Raw genomic sequence first — 13,100 nt, 5'->3', positions numbered from 1 at the left:
CCTGGAGGATCGGTGGACCGCTCTTGGTTTGGCCTCTACCCTTTGACCTGTTTGGCATGGGTGACCCTTCCAAGTGCCAAAGCACAAGGCCCTGGCTCCAGCCTACTTAGTTCTCCAGGTCGCTGTGGCATGCAATCCTCCAAACCCTATGACAGGGTTATGGTTCTCTTGGAGGGGTGTCTGTATGTATTTGTTTGTGCACACATATGTGTGGTATATATGTGTGTACATTAGAAGCATCAGAATGCAACCATCTGGGGTGCAATCCCATGTGAAATCTGAGTTTCCTTGTTTATTATTTCTACGGAGTCTATTTTATCGAAACTCTCTAATGCTATGATACATCTTCATGTATTTAACTGGAATCGTGTCTCGTTCCTTCTAGTGGTTAGTCTAAGGTAACTGTTGACTGCTAATAATGGGGGATGTCCTCCAAAATACTCACAGCTTTCTATGGTCCCGGTGTTGTTGGTTAATAGAATGGCGATGATAAGACTGTATATTGTCTGAAAAATATTTGGTAACTCTTCTGCTGCATTTACACTTGTTAACTTTTCAGTTTCATTCATAGTAAAAAATGTGCCATGGTGTTTCTCAGAAATTATTTCAGCAAGAGCAAGGAAGTTATCATTCCCTTGGGCTGTCTCATTATTCAATTAGATCTCACTAATCTGTATCCAAATTTCATTTGCTTCCCTTATCCCTTAAAACCCTTGATTAGTAAAAGTCTATTGGTGTTTATTTAGAAATGTTCAGATTACTTCAGGCTCTGGAGCTTTCTGGGAAAGATACTTCCAGATTTTCACCACTCTTGGTGCTGAGAAGTTCTTCCTTATGTCAGCCCTGAACAAGTCAGCTCCTGTCTCTCAGTTCTGGGCTCCCGGCAGAGGAAAAGGTTCCTCAGCTCTTGGTTGTTGGGACAGTGCCAACACTTCTTATGCTGTCTGCATAAACAATAAGCCTGACTTAGAGATGGGTTCTGAGGCCACACGTCCCTCTGCTTTCTACCAGACCCTGCGGTGTGCAGAAAACACCTGTTAAACTTCTGGATTAGCTGTTGTTTTCATTTGGGACTTGGACTTCTATCTCCATCTCAGACTGAGATACAGTGCAGGATAGGCTCTTCCAGCCCTCCGACAGCACCACCCAGCAACCCTTCGATTTAATCACAGGACCGTTACACGTGGTCACGAGGAGAATGTTCAAATTCCGTCCAGGCAGTGGCGGGAATTGAACCTGGGTCAGTGGTACTGTGAAGCATTGTGCTAACCACTATGCTACTGTGCTGCCCCAGTTTCTGGAGATGACAGGCATTGCCTTCCATTATGAAGTGACACCTTGTTCATTTCTGGAGCTGGCAAGCATTGCCGTCAGTTACGAGGAGATGCTGAGAATCCTCTGGTAGACCTTAAGATATAGGAGCAGAATTAGGCCATTTGGCCCTTCAAGTCTGCTCCACTATTCCACCATAGCTGATTTATCATCCCTCTCAACCCCATTCTCCAGCCTTTTCCCTGTATTCTTTGACGTAGAAGACACTAGCAGTATGATGGAAGTTCCAGAATGTCAGGGGTCAGAAGTGCGTGAAATTACCATTAATAAGGAGAAGACTCTTGGGAAACAGAAAGTCCCGAAGGTAGTTAAGTCACCCGGACCAGATGGAGTGCACCCCAGGATTCTGAAAGAGGTGGCTGAAGAGATTGCAGAGGCATTAGTAACGATCTTTCAAGAATCACTAGATTCTGAAATGGTTCTGGAAGACTGGAAAATTGTAAATAGCGCTCCACTCTTCAAGAAAGGAGAGAGGCAGAAGAAAGAAAATTGTAGGCCAGTTAGTCTGACCTCAGTAGTTGGGAAGACATTGGAGTTGATTGTTAAGGATGTAGTTTTTGGGTTAATTGGAGGCACATGATAACACAGGCCATATTTAGCACGGCTTCCTCTTGCCGGGCAAAGGAGGATATTATACAGTGGATGTTGAGTACTTGGATTTTCAGAAAAGTATTACAGGAAAGATTCTAGCATGGATAAAACAGTGGCTGATTGTCAGAAACCAAACAGTTGGAATAAAGTGAGCCTTTTCTAGTTGACTGCCAGTGACTAGTGGTGTTCCACAGGGATCTTTGTTGGGATTGCTTGATATTACATTATATGTCAATGATTTGGATGATGGAAATGATAGCTGTGTTGGAAAGTTTGCGGATGATTTGAAGGTAAGTGGAGGAGTAGATAGTGTTGAGGAAGTAGAGAGTTTACAGAAAGACTTAGATTAGGAGAATAGGCAAAGAAATGGCAGATGGAATACAGTGTCGGGAAGTGTATGGTCATGAACTTTGGTAGAAGAAATGAAAGGCATTGTGGGTAGAGGGTTAGGAAATTCCAGGTGGGGAGTGTTAGCAATTTACCACTCTGTATTGTGCACTTAGACGACTGAGTGACATTTAGACTTGGCTTGCCCCCTCTCCTGTGGCGTTAGTGCTGCGATGCGTCTTAACTGCATTGCTGATCATAAAACTCCTGAAGATTCCCAGAGTGTTGCCCGAATGTCATACTGGGGAGGTGTTGTTGGCTCCTTACTGTCTGACACATAGGTGGAATGCAGAAGGATGAAAGTAGGGGTGATTTGGGGAGACAAATGATAATTAACAGTAGGAAAAGTCTGACTTTTTTTGTAAATTTTAGCTGGCAGCGCAAGATGATAATGGTGACATGAAGCTAAAATGTTGAAGTTTGCATGTAACAGGTGTCAGTTTTTATTACATCCATTTTACTGCCCCGACTGAAGTGATTTTCTTACAACAGAGTCTGCTGCTCCATCCTTAACTCTCCACCTCCCTCTCATAAAGGAGGCACTAGAAGCCTGCCTCTTTGATCAAACCTGCTCTAATCTCACTTTCTTTGACACCGTCTCTATTTGTGGTCTGGTACTCTGTATTATGGTAAAAGTGAACTGTAACTGCACAACGTTGTTGTAATGAGTCTGCACAACATTATTTTATACACACTGTGTTCAGAACACAAGAGATTGGTGATAAAAGTGTTATCAGAGCTGCTTAATTACATAGGTAAGGGGAATTTAGTCAAGAGAGTCATAGAGCCATGTAGAATGGCTACAGGCTCTTGAACTGTAAGGGTCCTTATCATCCATCAAACACTCACTTTATGTGTGTTGCTCAAGATTTCCAGCATAAAACATGGAACATTACAGTTCAGTACAGGTCCTTCAGCCCATGATATTGTGCCTACCTTTTAAGCTACATTACCTCACAGGCTCTTGAACTCAATGTGTCAGCTAATGAAGGCCAACACACCTTGCGTCTTCTGAACAACCCTATCAACTTGCATGGCAACTTTGAGGGATCTGTGGATGGGGACTCCAAGATCCCCCAGTTCCTTCACAATCCCAAAGAAGTAGAAAAGTGTCCGGTGAAACCGGCTGCCATGAAAAGCAGTTGGAAGTGAGGTGCTGAGCTGGTGAAGGCTGTTGGATTTTATAGTCCTGCAACATTACCTCACCGCTCATGAACTCAACACCCCAACTACTGATGGCCAACATGCCATAGGCCTTCTTAAGCAGTATCTCTTAGGTTTATGTATTTTCCCAATTTTTATTAACCCCACTCAGATTCTATCACTCTCCTACACCCTTGCAGTCATTTACAGAGGTCAATTAACTTGCCAACCTGCATGTCTTTAGGTGTGGGAGGGAACCACATGCAGAATGCTCGATGGACTCAGCAGTTCAGGCAGCATCCAGGGAAATGGATAAACATGCGATATTTTGGGACAATACCCTTCCTCAGGACTGGAAAGGAAGAGGGAAGTGGAAGGATTACAGACTAGAAGGTGATTAGTGATGCCAGGTGTGTGGGCAAGGGGCAAATGAAGTGAGCAGCTGGGAGGTGATAGGTGGAAGATATAAAGGGCTGAAGAAAGAGGAATCTGATAGGAGAGGAGAGTAGTCCAGGGGAGAAAGGGAAGGAGGAGGGGCACCAGAGTGAGATGATAGGCAGGTGAGAGGAAAGAGAAGAGGTAAGAGGGGAGCCAGAGTGGGGAATGGAAGAAGTGGGAGGTGGAGGGGGAAAGTTACTGGCAGTCAGAGAAATCAGTTCATTTCAGAGGAAATCTATATGGCCACAGATAGGATGTGAGCGTTGCATGCTGGAGGTCAGCATGGAACCCAGGTCGCTGTGTCATTGTACTTCTCTGAAGTCAGCACTTGTCCACATGGCCAGCTGACTATCTGCTGTATGCATTAGAATAATTTGCTCAAAAATACAACTGCAGATGCTGTGGATCAAAGAATACGTACACAACGCTGGAAGAACTCAGCAGGTCAGGCAGTATCCGTGAGAAAAGAGCAGCCAACGTTTCGGGCCGAGACCCTTCATCAGGAATGGGGGCCCCATTCCTGATGAAGGGTCTCAGCTTGAAATGTTGGCTACTAGAATAATTTGCTCCTTTGAGCATTTCCAGCTCCTGTCCTTGAACCCCTCCAGCATTCCCATTTCCAGCTTTTCTTTTGGTATCAATGCCTTCGGGCAACTTTGGATCTCAGCCACACATTGCTTGAGACAATCACAATGATCAGGAATGATAGATAGCACTGCGGAAACTCATGGCCATAAGAAGCAATTCATTATTTAACAGCATTATATGTCACCTTTAACATGAAACAAATATCTCCAAGGGGCATGGTTAAACAAAACTTGACACCCAGTCTCATAGATACCAGAAATACCAGAACAGGAAAGCCATTGGTCAGAGAGAGAGATTTTGGGAGCATTTTACATGGAGACGGGTGGGAGCCGTGAACAAAGACAAAAATGGCTGGAGTCACTTACCACTACATCACAAGGGTGTTTATTAAGTTCATCGAAAATCAAACTTAGAAAAATTAACAAAAAGAAAACTGCCAATATTTACAAAGAGATGTCTACCAGAAGGTACAATAATAGCTGTGTACTATTTTGTCCAGTGTGAACTCCTGGCAGTCCTGATCTCCCTCCCACAAAGAGCAATGAGCCATGTTTATTTGGCACCGGGACATTCCATCTTAACTTAGGACTGCACGTGAATGCACCCTACAATGTAATTACAATCATATTACAAAATAAACAGAAGTATCTACCTTAAATACAGTAAACAAGCAATATGTACACATTCATACCTCCCCATTACTAAAGAAGTGGAATATTTTGCTGTGTGTGGAGGGAAAAGCAGAATAAAGCCGATCTGAGCAAACCAACCCATTATTAGACTATGCTGGGGAAGACATGGACGTGCATACACTCAGCACAGTGACAGCAGAATGGCAAGGCAACGTTTGTGTAAGGAGTGCGTTAACCAAGCGCTCTCTGTCACAAAAGCAAAGAAGTGAATGGCTGGAATTCCAGAGTTCAGTGTGCAGGTATTGGGGTGATGCACAAGAACAAAATACAGGCACAGACAGATCATTCCACACACCACAGCTGTGTCGACCTTAATGCCAAAATAAGCACTTCTCCAACTTCCAGGTATCAATTATAACTGACGTTCTAATGACAAGCTCTACCATCTTCATCAGGGGTGATACCTGGACATGTCTTATACCCCCGTAATCCGTCCTTCCTGATTGGTTAGTCCTCATCCAATCACGTTTCCACACTCCCACCTTGTTTGTAATCAAATTCCAGTTCTTATTTAGATGGAGACCTTTGCCTTTGTTAAAATGCTTTTCCTCTAGTTCTATTTCAATTGCTTCATTTTCCAGGTGGTCTCAAAAGCCACTAGTGCAGCATGGTAGTTTTGTGCAATGACCGTTGCGAATGCAGTGTTCTGCTCCTGCCTATTTCTCTGGTTAACCCAAACAGATACAGCTCCTGTGTCTTAGTGCGGGTTTCCACCGTTTGTCCCGTCTGGCCTGCACACGATCCATATTACTTCAACCCCTGCATGTTTTAATCCCTCTTAAACACAATGACTGTGTCTGCTTTACGGCCCCAGAAACTGAGCCTCATGTCCTCTTACAAGTCCTTTAATTGTATCTTGTTTTTACAATGAAAGCTGAGATGGAAGAAATAATTTTGCATGTCAGTAAGGTTTTTATTTTAAATTTATGAACTCAGAAGAACATGACTGGAGGAAGACATTTCTTCCACATCTGTGTTTTCTTAGCTGCAGTTGCAATGATACACTGGTTAAATTGAATCATTCCTTTGAAATGTTCTGCTGAGCATCGGGGAAACATGGTCAAAGCGTGGATTTGAGGGTTTTCTGAGCAGCCACAGTTACAACTATCCACGTTCCCAAAATGCACAAATAGACACTTGGTGTGGGCCCATCAGTGTCCCAACAGGTGGGAGGTTCAGCTTAAAAAGGATCTAATACTGTATCAAACCCTAAATAAAACCACACGCTGATAGCTCAATACCCGGACAAAATGCAAGAGAAACTCAGCTAGTCAGGCAGAACAAACAGTCAACATTTCAGGCAGAGACCGTTCATCGGTGTCTTTTGGTAACACACACAAAATGCAACGGTCAGGTAGTGTCCATGGAAAAGAATAAAGAATTGACACTTCAGGTTGAGACCGTTTATCATGACTTATTCCTCTCCATAGACGCTGCCCGACCAGCTGAGTTCCTCCAGCATTTTAACCATATAACAATCACAGCACAGAAACAGGCCATCTCGGCCCTCCTAGTCCGTGCCGAACTCTTAATCTCACCTAGTCCCACCTACCCGCACTCAGCCCATAACCCTCCACTCCTTTCCTGTCCATATACCTATCCAATTTTACCTTAAATGACACAACTGAACTGGCCTCTACTACTTCTACAGGAAGCTCATTCCACACAGCTATCACTCTCTGAGTAAAGAAATATCCCCTCGTGTTTCCCTTAAACTTTTGCCCCCTAACTCTCAAATCATGTCCTCTCGTTTGAAACTCCCTTACTCTCAATGGAAACAGCCTATTCACGTCAACTCTATCTATCCCTCTCAAAATTTTAAATACCTTGATCAAATCCCCCCTCAACCTTCTATGCTCCAATGAATAGAGACCTAACTTGTTCAACCTTTCTCTGTAACTTAAGTGCTGAAACCCAGATAACATCCTAGTTTTGTCTGTGTCTTTCTGGATTTCCAGCATCTGCAGAATCTCTTGTGCCTTTTAGTATGTACCCACAGAAGTAGCACGCTAGTAATTCAAAGTTCAAAGTACAGTTCTGTGCAAAATTCTTAGGCACATACGATATATATAGTAGGGTGCCTTGGGCTTTTTCAGAGTACTGCAGTAATTTTATGCATTGCACTGTACTGCTGCTGTTGCAAAATATCAAATTTCATGACATATGTGAGTGATGATAAACCTGATTCTGATCTGGGTCTCTAATGTGGACTGAGAGTGGGAAGAGGTAGGGAGAGGAGAATCATGGCTGGGAAAAGAGGAATGGAGAGGGGAGGGAGTGGGAAACACCAGCGAGACATTCTGTAATGATCAATAAACCATTTGTTTGGAATCAAATTACCTTGACTGGTGTCTCAGGGCTGGGTGTGTCTGCACTTCTTCTCTGCACCCCTCCCACGGCACTCCACCCTCACCATCCTCAACATCCTTTACAAACTCGCTCTTAACTCCACGTTGACAAATAAAATATTGTGCAAAAGTCTTAGGCACTCTAGCTATATAGATGAGTCTAGTAAATGAACAACCCTGATAATGATGTGCACTTATGCCAACCTTTCACATCTCTTATAAAAAGTCACAAAGGATTACTTCTTAAGAAGTTCCTCAGGATCAGAGATGCTGCCTACTGACACAGCAGGACAACAGCAGATGCCATTTCATCTCTTATTAGGGAATGAGGCAGGGAAGTTGACAGATGTTTGAGTAGGGGAGCACTAGTGCTCACAGTACCATTACTTTCAAGGTAATTATGGAAAAGGATTGGTCTGGACCTTAGGCTGAGTTTCTAAATTGGGGATAGGCCAATTTTGATGTTATCAGATGGGATCTGGCAAATGTGGATTTGGACAGGTTGTTTTCTGGCAAAGGAAGATTTGGTAAGTGGGTGGCCTTCAAAAGTGAAACTTTGAGAGTACAAAGTTTGTACATTCCTGTCAGAATAAAAGGCAAGGATAATAGAGAACTACGGTATTGAGGCCTGGTTAAGAACAAGAAGGAGGTGCATGGCAGGTTTAGGCAAGCTGGAACAAATGAGGTTCTTGATGAGTTTGAGAAATGCAAGAGAACACTTCAGAAGGACATCGAAACATTGCAGTTCGCATCAACGACCAACACAGTCCAAGGATTATACTGGGGTAGCCCAAAAAATGTTGTCATGCTTCCTGAGCCAACATAGCATGAGCACATCTCAGTAACCCCAACTGTACATCTTTGGAATGTGGGAGGAAGCCCACTCGACCAAGGGGCGAACATACAAACTTCTTACAGACGCAGCAGGAATTCAACCTCAATCGGTGATTGTTGGTGCTGTAAAGCATTGTAAAGCACTTTAGTTTAACAAAGGCAGCAGCCCCTCAATGTGGTCTCCTAGATGTTTGCATTTAGGACTACAGACGGTGTCAGAGCTTCCTGGGATCCAGGTTACATTGCAATAGGATTAAGGTCCTAAGGAAAAATGAGTTGGCCTAGTCATTGAGTACATTTAAAGTGGAGGTTGATAGGTGCTTGATTAGTCAGGGCATCAGTGGTTATGGGGAGAAGGGAGGAGAATGTGATTGCGATGCATAATAAACCAGCCATGGTGGAATGGTGGAGGAAATTCAATGGGCTGAATGGCCAAATTATGTCCCTATGTGTTATGATTTTATGAATAGTTAAAATCTGTTTCCATTCTTCCAATCTTTCCTAAGCATGGCTTTCATCCAGAATTAAAACCAGCCCAAATACACAAAGCCTCAGTTTATGTTTAATGACTGACTGAACAGATTAGGAATCGAGCCTTCAGCCATCTCCTTGAACAGTCAGATTTAGTGTTGTGCTTGGCAACTTTCTTGGACGACTTGCCTCAAGCTATTAACAGCCCTCAGTGAATTACCTCAAAGGGAAATTAAGCTAAATGATTTAAAAATATCAAACGCCTCAGCCGCTGCTACCTCAGGAATCCGCTGGCTGCCTGGCATTCCTTCCAACTGCTCACTATTGACATTGAAGTGTTCATTAAACCCTGCATCTGCAGTTCTGTGAGTTAACCTCAAACCCCTGGGACTATATAAAAAACTACTTTTTCCCTGTGACAGCATTTGACATTCAAATTCTATTTCTCCTCTTTTGCCCTCACTCCACCTTTCTCTCCTTCTCTCTCTTACACACACGGACAATATGTAACACACTCAGTGGCCACTTAATTAGGTACCTCCTGTACCTAATAAAGTGGACGCTGAATGTTAGTCTGTGTATGGAGATCTCCCCAGGCAATTGTAACTTAGCTTTATCAAGTCAGGTGTCTCTGAAGTGGCAATGGATCTGGTTATGCTTCTCTATATCATAACAGTCATTAGGTCAGAGGCTATATAATGTTTAGAAATTCTGTGGTCTTCTGCTGTGATAGACCATTCACTTCAAGGTTCAATGTGTTGTGCATTCAGAGATGCTCTTCTGCTGTTGTAACACGTGGTGATTTGAGTTACTGTCGCCTTCCTGTCAGCTTGAACCTCTCGGCCATTCTCCAGTAACCTCAGAATCAGAATCAGGTTTAATATCACTGGTCTACGTTGTGAAGTTGCTCGTTTTCTGGCAGCAATACAGCGAAATACAGAACAAAAAATTATATATTTCAATGAGAAATATATATTGTGTAAAAAGTTAAATTAAATAAGTAGTGCAAAAAGAGAGGAAAAGAAAACAGTAAAATAGTGTTCATAGGTTCACTGTCTGTTCAGAAATCTGATGACAGAAGAGAAAAAGCAGCTCCTAAAATATTGGGTTTGTGTCTTCAGGCTCCTGTCTCTCATCCTTGATGGTAGCACTGAGAAGAGGGCATGCCCTGGGTAATAGGGATCCTTAATGATCGACGCCGCCTTTTTGAGACATCGGCTTTGAAGATGCCTTCGACGCTGGGGAGATTGGTGCCTATAAGTTTTTGCCCCCAGAACTGCCTCTCGCTGGATTTTTTTTGTTCCTTGCACCATTCACTGTAAACCGTAGAGAGACTGTTGTGGGTGAAAATCCCAGGAGATCGGCAGCTTCTGAGCTACTCAAACCACCCATTCTGGCACAAGCAATCGTTCCACAGTCAAAGTCACTTAGACCACATTTCTTCCATATTCTGATGTTTGATCTGAAGAAGAAATGGACCTCTTGACCATGTCTATATGCTTTTGTGTATTGAGTGCATTTTGTGCATTGAGGTTGAGTAAATATTTGCATTAGTGAGCAGATGTACAGATGCACCGAATCAAGCGGCTACTCTATATGAAAATATCAAAAGTTTAGGGCTGTGTTAATGTTGTGAGGAAACATTGGAGCAGATTCAGTGACCTAATCTGGAGTTTTTGCCATTCGCAGTGTATCTTGTATACAAGCGCCTGTCTGATCCTCCTGAAGTCAATAATCAGCTCCTTGGTCTTGCTGCCACTGAGCAAGATGTTGTTTGCTGAGGCACCCCTCAGCCACATTTTCAATCACCCTCACTATGCAGATTCATCATCACCTTTGATTCAGCCAGCAACAGAAGTGTCCAGCAGACTTAAATACGGCAGTGGCACTGTGCGTAGCCTCACAGTAACAAGTATATAGAGAGTAGAGCGGGGGGTAAGCACACAGCCCTGCAGTGACCCTGTGCTGATAGTGACCGTGGAGAAGATGTTGTTGCCAATCCAAACCGACTGGGGTCCGCAAGTGAGGAAATCGAGGATCCAGTTGCACAAGGAGGTATTGAGGCCAAGGTCTTGGAGGTTATCTATTAGTTTTGAGAGGATGATACTATTGAATGTAAGCTGTAGTGAATGAGGAGCAGTCTGATGTATGCATCTTGACTGGCTAGCTGCTCCAGGGCTGAGTGAAGAGCCGATGAAAAGGCATCTGCTGTGGACCTGTTGCTCCAGTAGGCAACTTGGAGTTGATCCAAGTCGCTTCTCAGGCAGGAGCTGATATGCTTCATCACCACCCTCCCAAAGCTCTTCATCGCAGTGGATGAAAATGCGACTGGATGATAGTAACTGAGACAGGTTACCACGTTCTTCTTAAGCACGGTATAACCGAAGCCTGCTTGATGCAGGTGAGTACCTCAAGGTGAGACTTTGAAGATCTCAGTGAACACTCCAGTCAGTGGAGCAGCAGAGTTCTTCAGTAATCGGCCATGTATCCCGGCTGGACCGGATGCTTTCCATGGCTTTGTCCTCCTGAAAGATGCCCTCACATCAGCCTCAGAGACTTAAATCGCAGGGTCACTGGGGGCTGTGGGAGTTCGCAAAGGGGCCTCCATGTTTTGATGGCCAGTATTGGGAAGCACGGTGGTGTAGTGGTTAACACAACCCTTCACAGTACCAGTGGCCTGGGTTCAATTCCTGCCGCTGCCTCAAAGGTGTTTGTACGTTCTTCCTGTGACTGCGTGAGTTGCTCCGGATTCCTCCCACAGCTGAGAGACGTACCGGTCGGTAGGTTAATTCATTGTAAGTTGTCCCGTGATTAGGCTAGAATTAAATTGCATGTCTCTGGGCAACTGGGCTCGAAGGGCCGGAAGGGCCTACTTTGTGCTGTATCTCAATAAATAAATCAATAATACAGAACCATGCCAATGTGATCAGATCAGGCCACACGTCATGAATTGCTGATGTTAAGTATCAGCATGAGACACTATTCGGAACATTTCAGTCTGGTGTATTCTGTCCAGCAAATGTCTTCCCTTCAAAAACTGTTTTGCTGCGTAATGCTGAAGGCAGTTTAATTCCCTTGTGGAAGGTAAGGCTGGCGATCCCACTGAAGCAAATTCTTGAAGCGCAGCAGTCTGCGTGGAGACAGAGAGAGACAATTCCAGGATTTACCCCCAGCCCCGATGAAGGGCAGCTGGTGCGTGGGGCCGGGGGAGGTGGGTGTGATTGGGAATGGGATTCCAGGTGGTGCTCCCATGCCCCCTCTGCTCTGGGTCTGTGGGAGGGAAGTGATGGGGCCCTGGCTGACGGCAGCAGAAGTTGTGAGCCGTTGAAGAAATAACGGGCTGCAGATGCTCACAGAGCTTTCAGGTGTCAATGTCTTCGGTTATTGATGGCAGGTCACCCAAGCTGGCTGCTTTGCCCTGGATGGTGCCGAGTGTCCTGAGTGTTCTGACAGAATCCTGATTATAACACACTCAAAATACTGGAGGAGCTCAGCAGGTCAGGCAGCATCTTACCGCCTGTTACGCACCTGGCGTTTCGGGCAGCAATGCAAGTCCTCCATCTCTGGTGGTGTTCAGGCCTTCCTCCATCATGTCAGTAGTTTCCTTTAGTTTTCACTACTGTCAGTCATGCAAGTCCCGGGCAGAGACTTAGGAATAGTGTCACACTCAGATTTAGAAAGATTCTTCATTGCTGTTTCCATAACGATTTTGTTTTTACCAATCAGGGTTGTTAGCGCTGAGCTGAACCCCCAAACCTGGAGGACTGGCGGACCACTCTTAGTCTGCCCTCTACCCTTTCACCTGTTTGGCATGGGTGACCCTTCCAAGTGCCAAGGCATAAAGCCCTGAATCCAGACGATATAGGTCTCTGGGTCATTGAGGCACGCAAGCCTCCGAACCACGACCAGGAAATAAAAACAGAAATACCCAGCCAGTGACATGCGCAAAATGCTGGGGGAGCTCAGCAGGTCTGGCAGCATCCATGGAAAGGAATCGATACTTCAGCTGAGACACTTCATCAGGACTGGAGAACCTGCATGAACTTTTGTGATTACATCCTGATTGTGCCCTGTAGTTCACTGCCAAAGTGATCGAAACCTGGTCAGTATTCATCTTAGTTGGACAAGAAGTCAGAGCCTCATTGTCATTTAAGTTGACCATACCATCTTTGAGTTCTGGCGCACATTGGGGAAGAGGTGGAGCCTGAGGACCCACATGCATTGCTTTAGGAACAACTTCTTGTCAGTTTTCTGAGCAATCCAAGAACCCATGAAC

At 44.5% G+C, this 13,100-nt stretch overlaps 1 protein-coding gene across 6 annotated transcripts in view; it reads left to right on the top strand.

The window, feature by feature from the left end:
• smyd3 (SET and MYND domain containing 3) overlaps nucleotides 1-13,100 on the top strand; it is a 990,938-nt gene that overhangs the window by 899,233 nt on the left and 78,605 nt on the right. The gene's annotated exons all lie outside the window — the stretch shown is intronic.

Source organism: Hypanus sabinus, chromosome 12 (assembly GCF_030144855.1).
Source record: "Hypanus sabinus isolate sHypSab1 chromosome 12, sHypSab1.hap1, whole genome shotgun sequence".
In the NCBI taxonomy this organism is placed as follows: domain Eukaryota; kingdom Metazoa; phylum Chordata; class Chondrichthyes; order Myliobatiformes; family Dasyatidae; genus Hypanus; species Hypanus sabinus.
The sequence above is the reverse complement of the archived record's forward strand: the minus strand, read 5'-3'. Positions and strand labels throughout refer to the sequence as shown.